General features: G+C 47.3%; 1 pseudogene; it reads left to right on the top strand.

Moving 5' to 3' along the window:
• Positions 1–15,341, top strand: part of LOC136487210 (BTB/POZ and MATH domain-containing protein 1-like) — a 163,254-nt pseudogene extending 147,913 nt beyond the window's left edge.
• Positions 15,342–17,091: the final 1,750 nt, after the last annotated feature.

Below are 17,091 nucleotides of genomic sequence, written 5' to 3'. Positions count from 1 at the left end.
ACGGTGGCCCCCAACTCCACCATGGAGGGGCAGTGATTGGTCAGTGAAATGGCTTTGGCTAGGGCAGCGATTAGATCTTGGCACAACTGATCGATGAATTGTGCTTGTCAAGCACGAAGGTCTTTGGTCCTGGCGGAAATTGTTGACCTGACAGTGCGCCACTTTAGCATGGCAGCGACCTTGGCGACCTCCAGAGTTTGCGGGAGCTGGGCGAGCTCATTGGCAGCTACATCTAGGTTAGCGCTTGGAGTTTTGTAGATGTCGTGACCGTCGACACGGAGAAAATCTTCGTCAAGGTTGCGATGAAGTGGCCTCCCTTCCGAGTCGAATTGGTTGTTGCGAGTGGCCTTAGCCATCGTGAGGGCACGCTTATTTTCATGGCACTGCACGCGGTTGACGTTCCTATTTTCACGAGCGGCGTGTTCCTCATCGGTTTTGCCATTTTGAGGGGGGCTGTCGATACTGACATTGAAGATGGCACCACCCCGAAAAGGTAGGAGAGGAGGTTGCTTGGTGAAGGTTTCAGCGAGGGTCTCCGTGGAGCCTGGAGATTCAGAGTCTAGACTTTCCTCCAAGATGGTTTGGAGGGATGCTCCAGGGCATCGGCTGGCGTGTAGCATGTTGACCGTCGGCAGGAGCTGGTCGGCAATCTAGTTGGTGAGAGGATGGATATCCCCCACCTGGTCGGCGAATTTGGCCCTCAAGGCGTCTTGGTACGTGGCGGCGGTGTTGGCAAGCCCAAAGGGTAGGGCCGTAACCCCCGGAGTTTGCTGAGCAGCTTCTGATAGATCTAGATCAGAGAGTAGTCGGCGCTGAATGAAAGTGTCCAGAGCTAATTCGGCGATAGAGAGGCAATCGGCGAGCTTCATGCTGACCCGATCGATGGATTCGATCAGATCATCATTATTGATGTGCCTCCTCTTGTAATGAGGAAGCGAACGGCGAGTCATTGATGAAGGCAACCTTAGAAGTGGATCCAAGATTGGATCTACAGTTGCAGGTGCGAGGGTGGTCAGCATAGAGCGGATCTGCACTGGCTCGAGGAGGACTCCGTCAGCGTTGATGACCCACGAGATGGATCTGACTGTGAAGATTTGGCTAGGCTGTGGGAGGGACGAAGAGCTTGTGGAAAAATCCATCTTGTTCGATGAGGAAACAGCATGCTAGCCCCTACCTAGTGCGCCAACTATCGATAGAATATCATCAGCAGTCCTTCGAGGGGTATCCCACGAAGGCAGATTGATCGGTAGAGGAGCGTGAGATCAAGAATAAGAAGGCAACATAGACACATGAGTTAGATAGGTTTAGGCCATCAGTATGACATAATACCCTACTCCTATGGTCTGTTGGTTTGTATTAGCTAAGGCGAAGGAGGAGGCTAGAAAACTGAAATGCGAGCGCGGGCGTAACGGGCGAGCGATGGGGCTGATATGGGCATGCTCTGGCCCGAAGTGGCTGCGCTGGGCAGGGCGCCGGCGACGCATGGCTTCGCCAATGGCTCCACATGGTGGCCCAAGCTTGATGCCGGTCGGCCACTGAACGCTGATTCAGTTCGTTCATCAGCACGAGCGAGCAGCCTGACAGCGCGATTTGGTGATGTTTGTTCTTCTAAACCGTGAAGCAAAATCGAAAACAATCTAAATCAAAGTCGTAGACCTATATACCATATTCAACTTCTATTAAAGAATCAATCTCTAATTCCCAACCAATACACAGTAATATCATCTCCAAGTCGAGCCAGTGCAACTAAAAACCAGAAAAAGACTTAGAAAATTCTAAGTGTTGCAAAATAGTGTTTTGTTGATTTTTGGGAGCTCAAAAAGACTAAGCTATGCACCTTATTATCTCATGACCCAAAAATAAAAGTTATTCCTCTAGCCAAATACTACAACTTTGCTTCAGTGACCACCTCCATGCAAGGTCTCTAGCACATAGTTCAAACTTGGTCAAACATGCTACATTCAAAAGATGACTTGTACCTGAACTATGACCTAGTGACCCATTTAGCCCTAGCCATGAATACCAAAGTTGTTCATAATGATACTCTAAACATGTTTAAGCTATTTGCAAGGTCACACAATCATTTCATACATTAGTTGGTCATAAAGCTTTTCAGGTCAACACACAGCATCACTTAAGTACTTGATCATGAAAAGTGATCTTCATGAACAACATTCCATTTGTTAACCTAAGTGTAGCTAATATGTTTTAGTGACTCACATAAACCATTTACATGTATTCACTCATGATCATATGCATACATACAAAGAAACATAAAATAACAAGCATGTTTCATATGTTTCAATCACATGTTTCAAATGTAAAAGCTTAAATATGAATGCTTGATGCTCATGCTCATGCTAGGCAAGTCAATTTATGCAAGGCTAACACCTAGGGTGTTACAATCGTGGTGCGCCGAGCATGCTGGCATAGGAGGTGGCTGGTTCTACCGCCTTTGTCGTAGCTCCTCACCATGCGCCTGGGCACATGCGAGGGCATCCGTGTGAGGGTCCAAAGGAGTGTGGGTCTGAAGAGACTCCCCTACCATAGGTAGCTGTCCTGAGGCATCCACCATAGTGCACTCCTAGGATAGAGGGTGGCTAGGTGCCATGACATCGCTGATGCTGGAGTCATCACTCTCAACATCATTATCTAGGAGGTCATGAAAAGAGGTAGGAGCATAGCTTGCCATCTCCACAAATTCAGATGTGAGAAGGGGCAGCGCTAGCATCCTTCGGTGCCCCCGAGTGTACACGTCCGTAGGGGATGCGAGGCCATAGGGGAACCGGTTGCATGGCAGTCGCGGTAGGGACAACGGGGTCCCTTCAGAGAATCGGCGAAAGACAGTAAACAACGAGTAAATAACAAAGCGTACAATACTCACAGTGGGGTTTGAGCAGAGCGTATGCTCGGAACGAAGTGCAGGTGCCTCGCCGTTGAAGTCATCGGGTGTCCTAGACCCGAAGGAGGACACGCCTCGTCTGACGGGCGCTAGAACAAGTGCCTCCTCGTGGAGGTGCAGCACACCGAGCCAGTCGGCAACGAAGTCTAGGCTTCCAAAGAGGAAGGCCTAGGATGGCTCGAAGATAGGAGGAGCCCACATCCCAATAGGTGGGAGCACGGGAAACTCTAGCGATCTAAAGTGAGTCATATCGCTTGAGCCCGCCATGGCAAAGGAGGCAGAAAAATGGGCCATCTGATGACCAAAAGTGTGAACGTATGGCGTCTTCCGCACGGACAGCGCCAACTATCGGTGCAGAAAGTGACCAACACGTAAATATTTATAGTTTTGCCGTACGTTGTGATCAGATGTGGCCTAACACTCAATGACATAAGGTTTATACTAATTTAGGCAATGTGCCCTATGTCCAGTTTGAGTCGGTCGGTGACTTTATTCCTGAGCCTAGGTGCTCGAAGTTTGCTGTGGGGTTACAAACAGAAGGGAGTAAGAATGGGGTGTAAGAGGTTCAGTCGGACTCTGGTCTGAAGGGCTGAGAGCGATAGGAGCTCTGCTATGTGCTAAGTGTTCAAGCATCTGTTGTTCATTGGAATCCTTGGTCGTTCAGATCATTAGAGTGTGTTTTAGTTGTGAACTGATCGATCTCCTTGTTGGGAGAGAGTGCATCCCCTTTTATAGATGAAGGGGATGGCCTTTACAAGTGAGAGAGAGAGAGAGAGAGTACGTATGCTACTAAGTCTTGTTGCCCACGCCATTGGGTACAAGATGATGGTAGGCGTCCATAACACTATTGAAGTTAGACGCATGTGGGAGGTTTTTACCATGTTCTCCATGTAGGGCAGATGATGGTGTCTACAACACTGTTGATGCCCAAAGGCATGTGGGGGAGCCCTACCATGTTTGTCATGGTATGGGAGTTGATGGCGCCTATAACACTGTAGGGCAAATGTCGGCGCCCACAACGCTGCTTGGGTTCTGATATGCCTAGAAGGTTGTAGGGCACCCTTCTAATATGTCCTATCGGTATCATAGGTGTACAAGGTATGGCGATTCGTATTACAGTTTTGACTTGAGTGTCCTATTTTACTTGCTCTGCCTGTTTCCTGGTTTGCACCGAGCGGGCATCCCCAGTCGATTGGTCCTAGTCGGCTCCGACTGTGCCAGTCAGAGAAGAGCTATAAGCAGAGGTTCGATGTATCCCCAGTTGGAGACATGGGTCAGAGTCAGAAGCGTTGTTGGCTAGGCCTTCCGGTCGGAGAGGTGGGCCAGAGTTGAAAGTGATGCCTTCCAGTCGGAGAGGAGGGCCAGAGTTAGAAGCGGCCACCATTCCTTCTTGGTCAGGCCTTCTGATCAGAGATTAGATCATCCTTCTGGCATGTCGTTAGGTTTTTGGGCTGGCCCAGGAGTTGTGCATCGTTCGCAACGTCGCCTACTGGGCCGAGCTTTTGCTGGGAAGCAGGTCCATGAGAGACCCCGGGTTTATGAACCCGACAATGTCTTTTCGTGATTTTAGACCATCCTTTGACTTGCTTGTGTCCATCAAGGTAGCAATGAGACTCTCAAAGACATTCTTCTGCATGTGCATAGCATCAATGGCATGGGGGACCTCCAAGTCTGGCCAGTAAGGCAGATACTGAAAGAAGATCAATTGTTTCTTGAAAGGAACACCTTCGACAGGAGGTGTGCTTCTATCTCTATTCGTCCCATCTGGATTCTTCTTTCCACAGACGACACGTATGTTTTTCACCATTCTATACACATGTTCTTTGTTATGACGTCTCTCCGGAGGGGGTTGAATCTTTGGGGTGTTGTCATAAAATCTAAAGAACAATTTGTTGTGGAACTTGTGACTTGTCTTTAAGAAGTGCTAGTTCCTTAGGTAAACTATCTTCTTGGATGCATCCAGGAACACCCATGTAGTACCATCCAAGCAAACCAAGCATCCCGTCTTCCCTTTGATCTGTCCAGACAAAGCAAACAACACGGGATAATCATTGGTAGTAACAAATATTATTGCTCTACATATGAAGTCCTCCTTTCGGAATGCATCATACATCGGCTCCCCATGCCTCCATAGCCTCTCCATTTCTTACATCAAAGGCTCGAGGAACACGTCTATATCAATGCCTAGTTGTTTAGGTCTAGAAATAAGAATAGTGAGGAAAAGGTACTTTCTCTTCTGACATAACCACGTTGGGATGTTGTACATGGTCAAGATCACTAGCCAAGTGTTGTGGTCGCTCATCCTCTCATTGAAGGGATTCATTCCATCTGTGCTTAAGCTAAACCGTATATTCCTTGGGTCATCGCTGAATTCTTTGTGCTTCTCATCGATCCTTTGCCACTGACTACAATCAGCCGGGTGTGCAATCTTATCATCATCCACCTTGCGCTCATCATCCCACCATGTCATGAGTGTGGCTTCTTTAGGGTTTAGGAAGACACGTCTCAAGCGATCGGTCACTAGCAGGTACCACATTACCAAGGCAGGAATTCTTCTCTGCTTTCGTCGTTGCCTAATGGAGTGTCCTCTAGGGGCTGAGATTCTTGTACCACCTTTTTTGTACCCTTCTTATTCCTCTTTTTCCCCATGGAGGCTTCGTCCCCACCATAAAGGCCCCACACCAAGGACATTTATCTGGTGACTTAAACGTTTTGCCATGAAAAAGGGTACAGTGGTTGGGGCATGCATGGATTTTTTTTCAACACCCATTGTCAATGGACTTATGACCTCCTTCACTTGGTAAGTGTTGGCGGGAACTGAGTTTAGTTGTGGCAGCACCCATGACAGGAGATGCAATAGATCATTGAAACTCCAGTCTGACCAGCCATACTTAGCCTTCAAGATGAGTAGCTCAAGCACAAAATGTAGCAATGTCCAATGTGTCAGACAGCCCTTTTCAACACCATACACAGTCTCCTTCGATGCTTTTGTCACCCTTTCCAAATTTTCTAGACCTTTCAGGCTCTTTAGTAAAATCTCTAGTCCAAGGGCTCGAATCATGTCCTCCAAATCATCTTCATCCCTGACACGTGCTCCACCATCATTATTGGCACCACCTTCGTCGTTACCATCTCAATCACCAACATCGCCACCTTGTTCATGCCAAACTCGGGATCCATTCGTGCATCAAGCTCTGCTAAATATTGGGATTGGGATTCTAGGGTTTCGTTGTCGTATTCCTCCTCATCTTCGTCGTTAACAATAACCATTTCACTATGATGAATCCACATTGTGTAGTCCTCAACAAATCCTTGCATAATCAAATGTGATATGATGATAGTCATATCTGTCCATGCTATACGGTTCTTGCAATCTTTATAGGGATAAATAATTGTATCCTTATTCTCTATCAATGTCGTTGCATGCTTCTCTATGGCTTTAATAAATTTATCTACCTCTTCATGGAAACCTGCCTTGAACCTTAACAAACCATACATCCAAGAATTCCTGTACTCCATCTTTTACAACAACAACAAAACAAACATTAAAGGACTACTTATTCATATATATATATATATAAATGAATCAAATTAATAATTACTTGAGAATAATTGTATATACTTTAGATATATATGAATATAAATCAAATATAATTACATGAAGCATACAAACACACCATGGTAGAGGAAAATTAATTAATGGCTCATTTATCCATAAATAATTAAAATACATATTTGTTGATTACAATAAACAATTTCAAAGATAATAATTAGCAACAATTATATTTTACCCAATATCTTTCATGCAAACCCTACTCCAATTTTATCAAACATAAATTTACAAAAATGAAATTAATAAAAAAACCAAACCCTAGATCTAGATCTACATGCACATGAAACATCCATAAAACTAACTAATTGTTCACTAAAATTAAGAAATATGGACCAAATAAGGGTATGATCTTGTTCCCCTACCTAATTTACCCTAGTACATTCAAAACTTGGGTCTAATTTGCTTCGTAAGTAGCTCAAGCACCATAGAAGAGAGAAAGAAAAGCAAAACTCTAATTACTCACTAACCAATCATTAAAACTTCAAAAAAAAGTGTGGAATAGCATTTTCTTACCTTCTACAACCTCTCCACTAAAGGATTTGAGACCAAAACCCTCCCCCTTAGTAGAGCAATTTTTGGGAGGTGCCCAATGCCTCCCTACCTTTTTTTCATGGGTTGGAGTGAGTGACCCGAGGAGGAAGAAGAGGGTTGCAGCCATTTATACAGCGAACATTTGTAGGGGCGGCTGGTGAGTGAGCCGCCCCTACAAATCTACCTATTTGTAGGGGCAGCTCATATCACCAGCCGCCCCTACTATTAGATGTGTAGGGGTAGCTAGAATCATGGGACCCAGCTCACCCACTATAGGGGTGGTTGGTAGTGGAGCCGCCCCTACAAAAAAAAAACATGTTACTAAAAATCATTTTTGTAGTAGTGTTTGTTACATTTCATCTACACTAACACGCTGCCCACCAAGCCCAAGCACCAGGAAGAGACCCTCATCATGGCTTAGCACCTGCTCGTTGCCACCGACAAGTATGGCATGGAGAGGCTCAAGCTCATCTACGAGGACATTCTATGCAGGCACATCAACGTCAGCACTGTAGCCATCACACTGGCCCTTGCTGAGCAGCACCGGTGATAGGGGCTCAAGGAAGAATGCTTTCAGTTCCTCAAGAAGTCTCCTGGGTCGCTAAATGCTGTCATGGCAACTGATGGATTTGACCATCTATTTTTTTCAAAAGATCCATTACCGGCTTTCATTGATAAGGGAAGAGCACAATATTTACAAGGTTTGGCACAAGGATCGTCCGTTTTGCCAGGCTTTCACATCCTAGTGAGTGCCATGCCACCCCTACGTTTTAGAGTTCTATCTTACGTAGGATTTACAACATCTACAAGAGGCTGCTTCAGTAGAGGCAACACTGCTTCTAGCTCTCTATTTCTGGCCCGTATCCACAACCTTGCTTCCTCCTATATTGCTCTGAAAACCTGCTCCGGCGTTCTCAAGGATCTATGAAAAAACTAATTGTTCCTCTCCCTCCATAGTTCCTAGGTTGTCAACATGATCATCGAGCGCACCCCGTCTCTTGCATCTCTTGTCCCACTATTGCCCATGTCAGCGTACCATTACCCTAGATCTTCAGTTGTCATCCAGTGTGTTGGCCTTAGAGCAGCCACCAAAATCCAAGAGCCCACCTTGTCCTAGACATTCCTCGATTAGCCGCATTCCTGAAAAAGATGTGAGACCATTTCTAGGTTCCTTACATAGAGTTGATAGAAGTAGTCATTTGGCCATTACCTAAGCATTAGCCTTGCAGCTGTCCAAATGTGGTTCTACAGCATAAACCAAGTGAAGAAGTGGCATTTTGGCGGCGCTTTTGTTTTCCATGTGATTTCAGCTATCAAGGATGAGGCCATTCCAAGGAATTGTATTTTATATGCCGATCTTGCCATGTATTGGCCATCAGTTGTGTGGATCCAAGTGATCTTATCCTCATGTGTTAGCTAGATAGTGATTCCCTATAAGCAAGTCCATAGTGATATAAATTCCTCAACCACCCTCTCTGTCATGCTATAATTGACATCTCTGATCCACTTATCATTAGCCAGGGCATCACTAACTGTTCTGTTCTTCCTCTTGCTATGTTTGAACAAGGCCAGGTATAAGGTTGCAGGTGCTTGACCATCTAGCCAGCGAGAGGACCACAACCTAGCCTTGTTCCCATTTCCTAAGACCACACTTATAGCAGCATTGAAGAGTGCAATGTCATTATTGTCAACTGGTAGCTCCATTCCTTTCCAGGGTCTGTCTGTGTCGTCCCATGAAAACCAGAGCCACTGAAGCCGCAGTGCACGACTAAACTTTTCAAGTTCGATGATGCCTAGGACACCATTGACTATTGGCGTGCATACTTTGGTCCATGCAACCTTGCATTTCCCTCCAGTAAGCTCCTTATCGCAAGCAGACAAGAATCTTCTACATAGTTTGTCAAGTTCTTTCAAGAAGTTTTTGGGTGCCTTCACCACCATCAGTAGGTATACTAGGAGGGAGCTAAGCATAGAGCGCACCAACTCCCTGCGGCCAACAACATTCAGCAGATGCCCTTGCTAGCTAGCCACCCTCCCTTTAGCCTTATCTTGGATGTACTGTAGGTGCACCATTCTTAACCTTCCAAGTGTGAGAGATAGTCCTAAGTATTGCATAGGAAAGTTTACTCTTGGCCCTAGGAAATCTTGTAGTATCTCGTCCATATCTAGGCCCATACATCTGATTAGGGCCACAGTGCTCTTCTGCATATTTATCTACAATCCTGTGGCTGCACCAAAAGCATTCATAATCTCCATGATGTAGGTAATGTCTTGTCATCTTGGGTTGCTGAAGATTACAGCGTCATCAGCATACATTGATATTCGGAGGCTTACATGTATACCTTTTAGTTTTGATAGGAAGCCCTGCTACGTGGTGATGTTGAAGATGTTATTAAGGACATCAATTGCCAGTATGAATAGGTAGGGTGATAATGGATCACCTTGTCTGAGGCCTCTCCAATGCATGATGCTATCACCTAGACAACCATTGAGTAGTATTGCTGAGGACGATGTTTTGAGGATCACTACTAGCCAGTCAAGCCATCTTGTCAGAAATCCTCTTCTAGCAAGCAGCTCAATTAGTGATTCCCAAGATACTGAGTCGAACACTTTGGTTACGTCGAGTTTGATGAGGCAAGCTAGTGTTTTTGTGCGGTGGTAGTGACATGCGAGCCCCCTGACATACAAGAAGTTTTCCTGGATGCATCTCCTTCTAATGAATGCACTCTGAGAGATGGAGATTAGCTTATCTATATATATTGCCAATCTGTTCGCCAGCACCTTTGTCAGTAACTTTGCAAAGGAGTGGATCAGACTTATCGGTCTGAAATCCTTTGGCTTTGTTGCAATTTTTGTCTTGGGAATCAGCACCACCTGTGCTCAATTTAGATGTTCCAGAGCCCTGTTGTGATGTATGTAGAAAGCATGGAAAGTGCTAAGGACATCTGGCTTGATGATTTCCTAGAAGTGCTTGTAAAAATCACTGGTAAAACCGTCCGGTCCAGGCACCTTTTCACTGGGTAGATCTTTTATTGCTTGCTGACTCTCATTTTCTATGAAGGGCTTGCCAAGTTCAAGGCTAGGCAACTGCCCTAGGGCATTTAGCTATAGTTGTGGCCATTGGAAGGTCTATAGCCTACGTACCTTCTTTCCAATTAGATCTTGGAAATAGTCCTACAGGACCCGTTGTTTGTCATCGTGAGCCCCCACCAAGGAGTCGTCCTATTTTTTGAGTGATGATATGTACTGTCTTTTCTTCCTAGCTACCATCTTCAGGTGGAAAAATCTTATACATGTGTCTCCTGCCTTGATAAAGTTTATTCTAGAAGCCTATCTTCTCCTACTCCTCTCAAGCGCCGCTAGGCCCAAAATCCTAATTTTGAGGTCCTGTCGTAGAGAACTCGCTTCAATTGATAGCCGTCTGCTTTCTTGGGCAACATCCAACCTGAAGATGACCTCATTTGCAATGTACAGCTAAAGGCGTGCATTACTGAAAAGCAGTTTGCTCTAGCTTCATAGCGCTCGTGCTGTCTCTGCTAGCTTCTTGCTCGGTACAGTTTGTGCTGAGCCTACTCGTGGTTTGCTCCAGGCAGTCATGACCACATCTTAGAACCCATCCAGCTTCAGCCAATGGTTTTCAAATTTGAACACCACTTTCCTGACCACTCGATCCTGACGGGCGAGAAATAATGGACAGTGGTCTGAGGCTCCCATTGCTAGAGCATTTGAGGCGAAATTTGGGAAGGCCGCCTCCCACCTAGGGTTGCAAAACACCCTGTCTAAATGCACCAAGGTAGGGTTCTCCCTTTCATTTGACCATGTGTACTTCCTATTCTGGAGTGCAATCTCCATGAGTTCGCATTCATCTAATGCTCTTCGAAACTTTCCCATCAGTCTTCTGTTGAGGTTCAAATTGTTTTTGTCACTGGCTTGATAGATGAGGTTAAAATCTCCTAGGATGATCCATGGCACCCTAGCAGCTAGCTTGATATCATGTAGTTCAGCAAGGAAATCCTCTTTCCTGCCATCAATAGCTGGGCCATAACACATAGTCATTAGAAACTGGGATCAGACAAGGCAACTTTGATCATAGCTGAGATGGTGAAAACTTTATTCACTGCATTTGTCACTGAGATCATATCCTTGTTCCATGCCAAGAGTATGCCACCTCTAGTCCCCTGGGCCCCCATCTCAAGGTAGGAGTCCAGATACTGCCCCAAGGTCTCCATGGCAAGGGTGTTGTTGAAACTACTGAGTTTGGTTTCTTGTAAACACACTATCATCGTCTGTGAGCAATTAACAGTCTCTCTAACAAGCTCTCGGTGAGCAGCATCATTTAGGCCTCTTACATTCCACGTCAATATAGTAAGGTCACTGTTATCCATAAACAAATAAGGAGGCTACTGGGATTAATTCTTGAAGGCAAACACAAGTGACAGACAACGACACACACATACTTCCTTGGCCCCATTCCTCTAACATTTCAAGGGCACCAGCCACATTCCAGTTCTGACCATGACCCAACCTCAGGTTCTGACTATGACCTAGCCTCAAGACACTACAAACAGACCATAGCTCTCTCCCAATCAGGACACCAACACAGGGCTGCTCCCTTAATAGATTGACCCGATAAAAAGCAAGACATCATCCCTGCTGACATGGCTCTATAGTGCCCCTTACACATAACACTCTACTAATTAACATAACACAGTCTTGTCTTGCATAGGCTCTAGTGCTTACCCCTTTAGGCTCCACCATCCTCCATGGCCTTAGCTCCCTCAATCGTCGCCAACTATGCTACGGCTGCAATCACCGGCCCACTGTCCAGCGAGGTAAGATTCCACACTGCTGCAATCTATTCTAGGGATAGCGGTTCGGCAAAGTGCTTGGCAAAGGATGCCAGCGCCTCATCCCCAATCGGCTCATTCGGCCCGACTATCTCAAAGGCCTTTATCAGTCTGTGAGTTGCACGCTTGTGTATCGGCACCGAGCAGCTTTTTGCCAGCTGCCTGGTACTCCTCCTTAGGCCCCCCACTGTAGTCTTTAGCACCTTTGTCCGGTCAGCAGCCTTGCTCTTCTGCTTTGGTGGAGCCGATGTCTCTAGGATAGGCTGCTCACAGGGGACAAATATGCTCTCAACAATGGCATTCCTATGCTCCTCTAGTATGAGCTCCGCAACCTGCTCTGTGATGCCAGTGGTGATCACCTGGCCCTCAATCTCTTGCTGCACCCTAGGTTCGAAGTGGATCACATTACCATATCCCAGGGCAGCCGCCTCCTCATTCAGCGTTGCAAGCTTGTCCCAGTTGGCTCCATTGTTGGGCACATACACCGGAGATCATTACTCCTCCATCGATGGGCTTCTAGACAGGGAGAAAGATAGCGACCTGGTCATCATAGCCTCACACGCCGCCAGCGCCTCCCCGATCATTAGGTCATAGTCACCAAGGGGCGGATGAGGGCAGACCAAATGTCACTAGGGCACATCTCCTTATAGAAGTCCAGCATTGGGTCTGGGTGCCTTGGTGGTGGTGGGGGCGCTCTAATCGCCCTGGGAAGTGTCCCCGAGAGCAGGGTAGAGCCAAGGTCCCCCTTGACAAAGTCCATCTCTGCATCAGCCACCATGGCCACCTCCCCATGCTGTGCCTTGGCCATAGGGGAGCGTGATCTATGGTGCTCCCAGTCGGCATCCTCGCACCACAGCGGATCACGCATGCGTGGCCTGCCATGACCGCCACCTTCCGATGCCTCATCGCACACATTAGCATTCCATTGCCTAGCTGGTGGTGGGGAGCTGGTGCGCTATCTGCTCCCACCCCCGTTGCTGGTGGAGTCTCTAGTGCGGTGCAGCAGGTTGAGTGCCTACTTGCCCCGATCAAGGAAGCCCTGAGAGTGACGCCGCTGACCATCACCATCTATGTTGTTGTCGTCGTGTCCTCTAGCAGGTGCGCCCCTAGGAGGGGGTGGCAAGCATCAGCCCTTGGACTCGCGCGGAGGCTATCCAACACGCCAGGAGTCTAGTCATCAAAGTTGTAGATCTTGGGGTACTCATCCGACTTGGAAGAGACAGAGGATGGAGCCCCACTCTGCCCCGAGCTGGGGGTGCGGGTCCTAGGGGGGCTCCAGTCCTCCACCAAGTCGAGGTGGATGAGCAGGTTGTGGCTCATGCCATGCGGAGGTGGAGCCACCTCCCTGGGCAGCGCCCCTCCCCCGGCCACCAACGGCGCCTGGCCCACACCATGCTCGAAGAAAGTCACTATCTTGGCATGTGGCAGTAGGTCTAGGAACCACATCTAGGCCCAATAGTAGAGCATGTCCGAGTCCTGCTGGCGGAACATGGCACAATCAATCTTGTCAAAGAGCCAGACCTCGCCTAGCATCTCCCCGAGTGCTGTGAGGTTCCAGGCGTGCCTGGGCAGGCTCTCGGTGGCCTTCCTGACGTGGTACCACCAGGTGACCTCCTCGCCATGAGCATGCTCACGCCATGGGATGACATTGAAGAGAGCGCCCTTCACCCACACAACACCAACCCAGAGTGCTAGGGTCCTCTGGTGAGGCTTCTCGAAAACGATCATGAAGTCCTCCGGGCGGTGGCGCGTTGTGCGCATCTCGTTCGGCGGCATGCAAACGCAGCCAGCCACAACTCTGCTCACGTCAGCAATGGTGATGTCGACATGTGGTGGCCTGGCCTGCGCCACCAAGAGCACAACCTTGGTGCGGAGCCTGGTGGCTTCCGTCATCATGTCCAGCGAAGTAATCACTGCCGCACTACCCAAAGTAGGGCGGTTCTCTGGCTTCCTCGGGTACCAGGCCATTAGCTCCTCCTCCACCGGGATCGCCGGCTCCTTGATAGCTTCCTGCTCGCTCCCCTGCACTGCCTCCCACTCACCTTCCCCCTACATCAACGGAGGGAAGACCAGACGACTCTGGATGCTAGGCGCTGCTTGCTTAGGGAAGAATAGGCGGGAATGGATGGAGGATCTAGGGAACTTTAGTCTGGATTGGATCGGGGGGCGATGGAAACCTGCCCGCTTTTTAGGGCAGTGACGGGCAAGGTGGCCACTGCGGCGACAAGCCAGACAGCGGAGAGGGTCTCGACAATCTACAAGTTTATGGTCTTGCCTAAGGTATCGGAAGCACCTGCCAGCGAAGGAGGTTTTATAGCCAGCTGGTGGGCCGGACTTCCTCGTCACGAGCAATGGCCTCCTTTGGGTCTTCACTCTGCTATGCAATCGGCTCTACTGGGCATTAACACGAGTAGGGGGTGGGCACGAGCGCACAACGTCGCAGTAATTCCGCTTCCCTCTCGGCGCACCCCAAATTGGATCATTCGGCGCCTCAAGACGGTGAAGCTCAGACGCAACAACACAAACTTGTGAAAGTTTCTCGATTACCTCGCACTTGCCGTGGCCATCCATGCCCGCCTCCGTCACCGGCACAGTAGTAGAGGGGTTAATGTGTCCGGCACCGCCGTAGTGCGTCGCGTTGCCTACGGTGTCCAACCAGGCTCCCTCCGTGCGTGCCAGCTGTGCCCCCTAGTTCGAGGCACACATTGATTTTGAGGCGCTAGCCGGCTGAGGGCCATTGATGATGTGGCCCGCAGCATCGCACCCTGCGCCAGTAGAGTTTGGGGCAGGGCCATGAAGATTGCTAGATTCAGCGCGCTCTCCACCCCCTCCCGTTCCACCGGCAGCCATAGCCTGCTTGCTAATGAGGTAGCCTTGCCGCATGGATGATTCCGGCACCTCCAGGGAGGCCGATGGGTTGCTTGAAGAGTACCCATTGGGACTAGGTGGTCAGCCGTAGCAGTGCCACCGGTGCCGTCCAAGTCGAGCCGGACGGCGGCAGTAACTGCGCCTGCACCCCCTGCATCTCCTCTCAGCCCCTCTGTATCACCGTGCAGCTCCTTAGCAACCGAGATTTGCCACGCGCCCATCTGTATATCTTCTGAGCCCGCCGGATCTGGAACTTGGACCTTGCACGTTGACAGCTGGCCAAAGGCGCCATCCTCGTCTTGAATGGATCCCCAGTCGAGGAGCTCCGGACCTGCATCTTCTCCCGTACCCACCCCTGCTGGCAGCGTCGTGGGAGCCAATGGGATGGGACCTTTCTCCTCCGGTCTACGGTTGTGGCCGCCAGCGGCCCAGTTGCCCGCTGGTCGGAGCGTGTCTCCCTCAGGCACCCTCATTTCCCCTCTTCCTTTGCATGACCCTCAGATTTGACCATCTAGTCAACAGCTGCCCGGACATTATAAAGGAATTGATGTCTAGACTTGTTGCTGCCCATTCCAACTGAACAAGATTAAGGACATGCTATCCAACATGACATAGATGGAGTTTCAGCAGCAATGCGAAATGCAGTTGTCCATTCCCTGTTACTGTGTGTTAGTCACAAAATTAAAGGTGCCGCTCCGGATATATGCTATGTATGTTTAGTTAATCTTATTAAACTTTATTTAGTTATATGTGATATCCCAATCTATGTTTAGTTAGTTATAATCTTATTAACCTTTGATTTTGGAAGGGGAACTATATATTCCTAGGGGGGGAAATCCTTTCAAATTAGTATTGTAGTTTTATTTTTTTTCTATGATTGGTAGAAATATCATGATGGAATGGAAATTAGTTCTCTAAGATACATTATGGTTATGGAGAGGGTGTTCAATGTCAAAAAAACATTACACGTTGTTCTGCATGCGAGGAGTATTTGCTCGAATAGTTACATGTATACTTTAATCCTAATTAAAAATGGCACATTATTATTGTATCATGTTCCTTTTTTTTCTTGCTTGGCTGTTGTGTATGTTGATATGACCGCATGACACTCCCATGTTCATTTCAAGGTCACCACACTATCGGTACCTTACAGATATTTGTCCAATTTCACGATAATTGAAGCAATTGCAGTACTAGCTGCAACTTTGTATTGGCGCTGATGGTATTGTTGTTACCCAGTTTTGTTGTTGTTCAGTATAAAATTCTTTTTGTAGACTTATAGTTAGATTCAGCTAGATCTGGACATGCCTAGAGACAGGTGCTTATTATTCCTACGAGGTTTATTTTGTTTACAGGTGCTCTTTCTTCTACTCCCGTTCCAATTTATAGGTCATTTTGACTTTTTTTTACATACACAAATTTTACTATGTATTTAGACATATCATATGTTTTGGTACATAACAAAATTTATGTACCTAGAAAATCCAAAATGACCTATAATTTGGGACAGAGGGTGGGATGAGTTATCTTTACAAATAGCTGATAGTTTATATTGTTTGTTGGTGCAATCTGTGCATGTACAGGTGAGCAAAATTGGTCCATAGCAGCTATATTCTGCTCCAAATTACTTCAGTGTTATTTGGATGACATTGCCCACCATAGTTAGTTTTGTTTCCGGCGACATATGTTGATTGCAGAACTGGTTCCATGATTATCGATCTGAAGAAGAAGCTCTAAAACAGTATATGTACTAGTAGTTCAGAGCTTTTTCTAGGTCAATTTTTTTGAACTGTGATAACCCCATTTCCATTATCACGGAAATCATAACTAGTTGTCGTTATTATTTTGACGAAATGACGCTCCTTAGCTCACTTATGGAAAGCATGGGGTATGTTTTTTTTTTGGAAAAAGCATGGGGTATGTTGATAATGTAGATTTGCAAAGGCCGCATGAGAGGCATGTTCAACTTCTCTATTATGGATATATGCCCTAGAGACCAACCATATTGGATCAACGAACATGTTCGCATGGATTATGATCCATTAGGGTTTTAGAGTTATAATGTGCATTAAGCATTGAAGAACCATTAGTAACGTTTATATATAGGAGGCGGTGGTGGAGGGCGTTTGCATGCATTGACGGCCTTCACCAACAAAGTTTCCATATTTAGACATAACAAGTTTACTAGACTCAACAGGGACATACTCGTCCCAACATAACAAGGATGTTGCATGTTCTTCATATGGCCAATGTTCCCTGAAGTGGCATTTAGTTCGATTAGGGATGAAAACAGTCAAAAAGGTCAGGAAAAGTCTCTAGCCACTTTTTCA

This window comes from Miscanthus floridulus, chromosome 1, assembly GCF_019320115.1.
Source record: "Miscanthus floridulus cultivar M001 chromosome 1, ASM1932011v1, whole genome shotgun sequence".
Lineage (NCBI taxonomy): Eukaryota > Viridiplantae > Streptophyta > Magnoliopsida > Poales > Poaceae > Miscanthus > Miscanthus floridulus.
The sequence above is the reverse complement of the archived record's forward strand: the minus strand, read 5'-3'. Positions and strand labels throughout refer to the sequence as shown.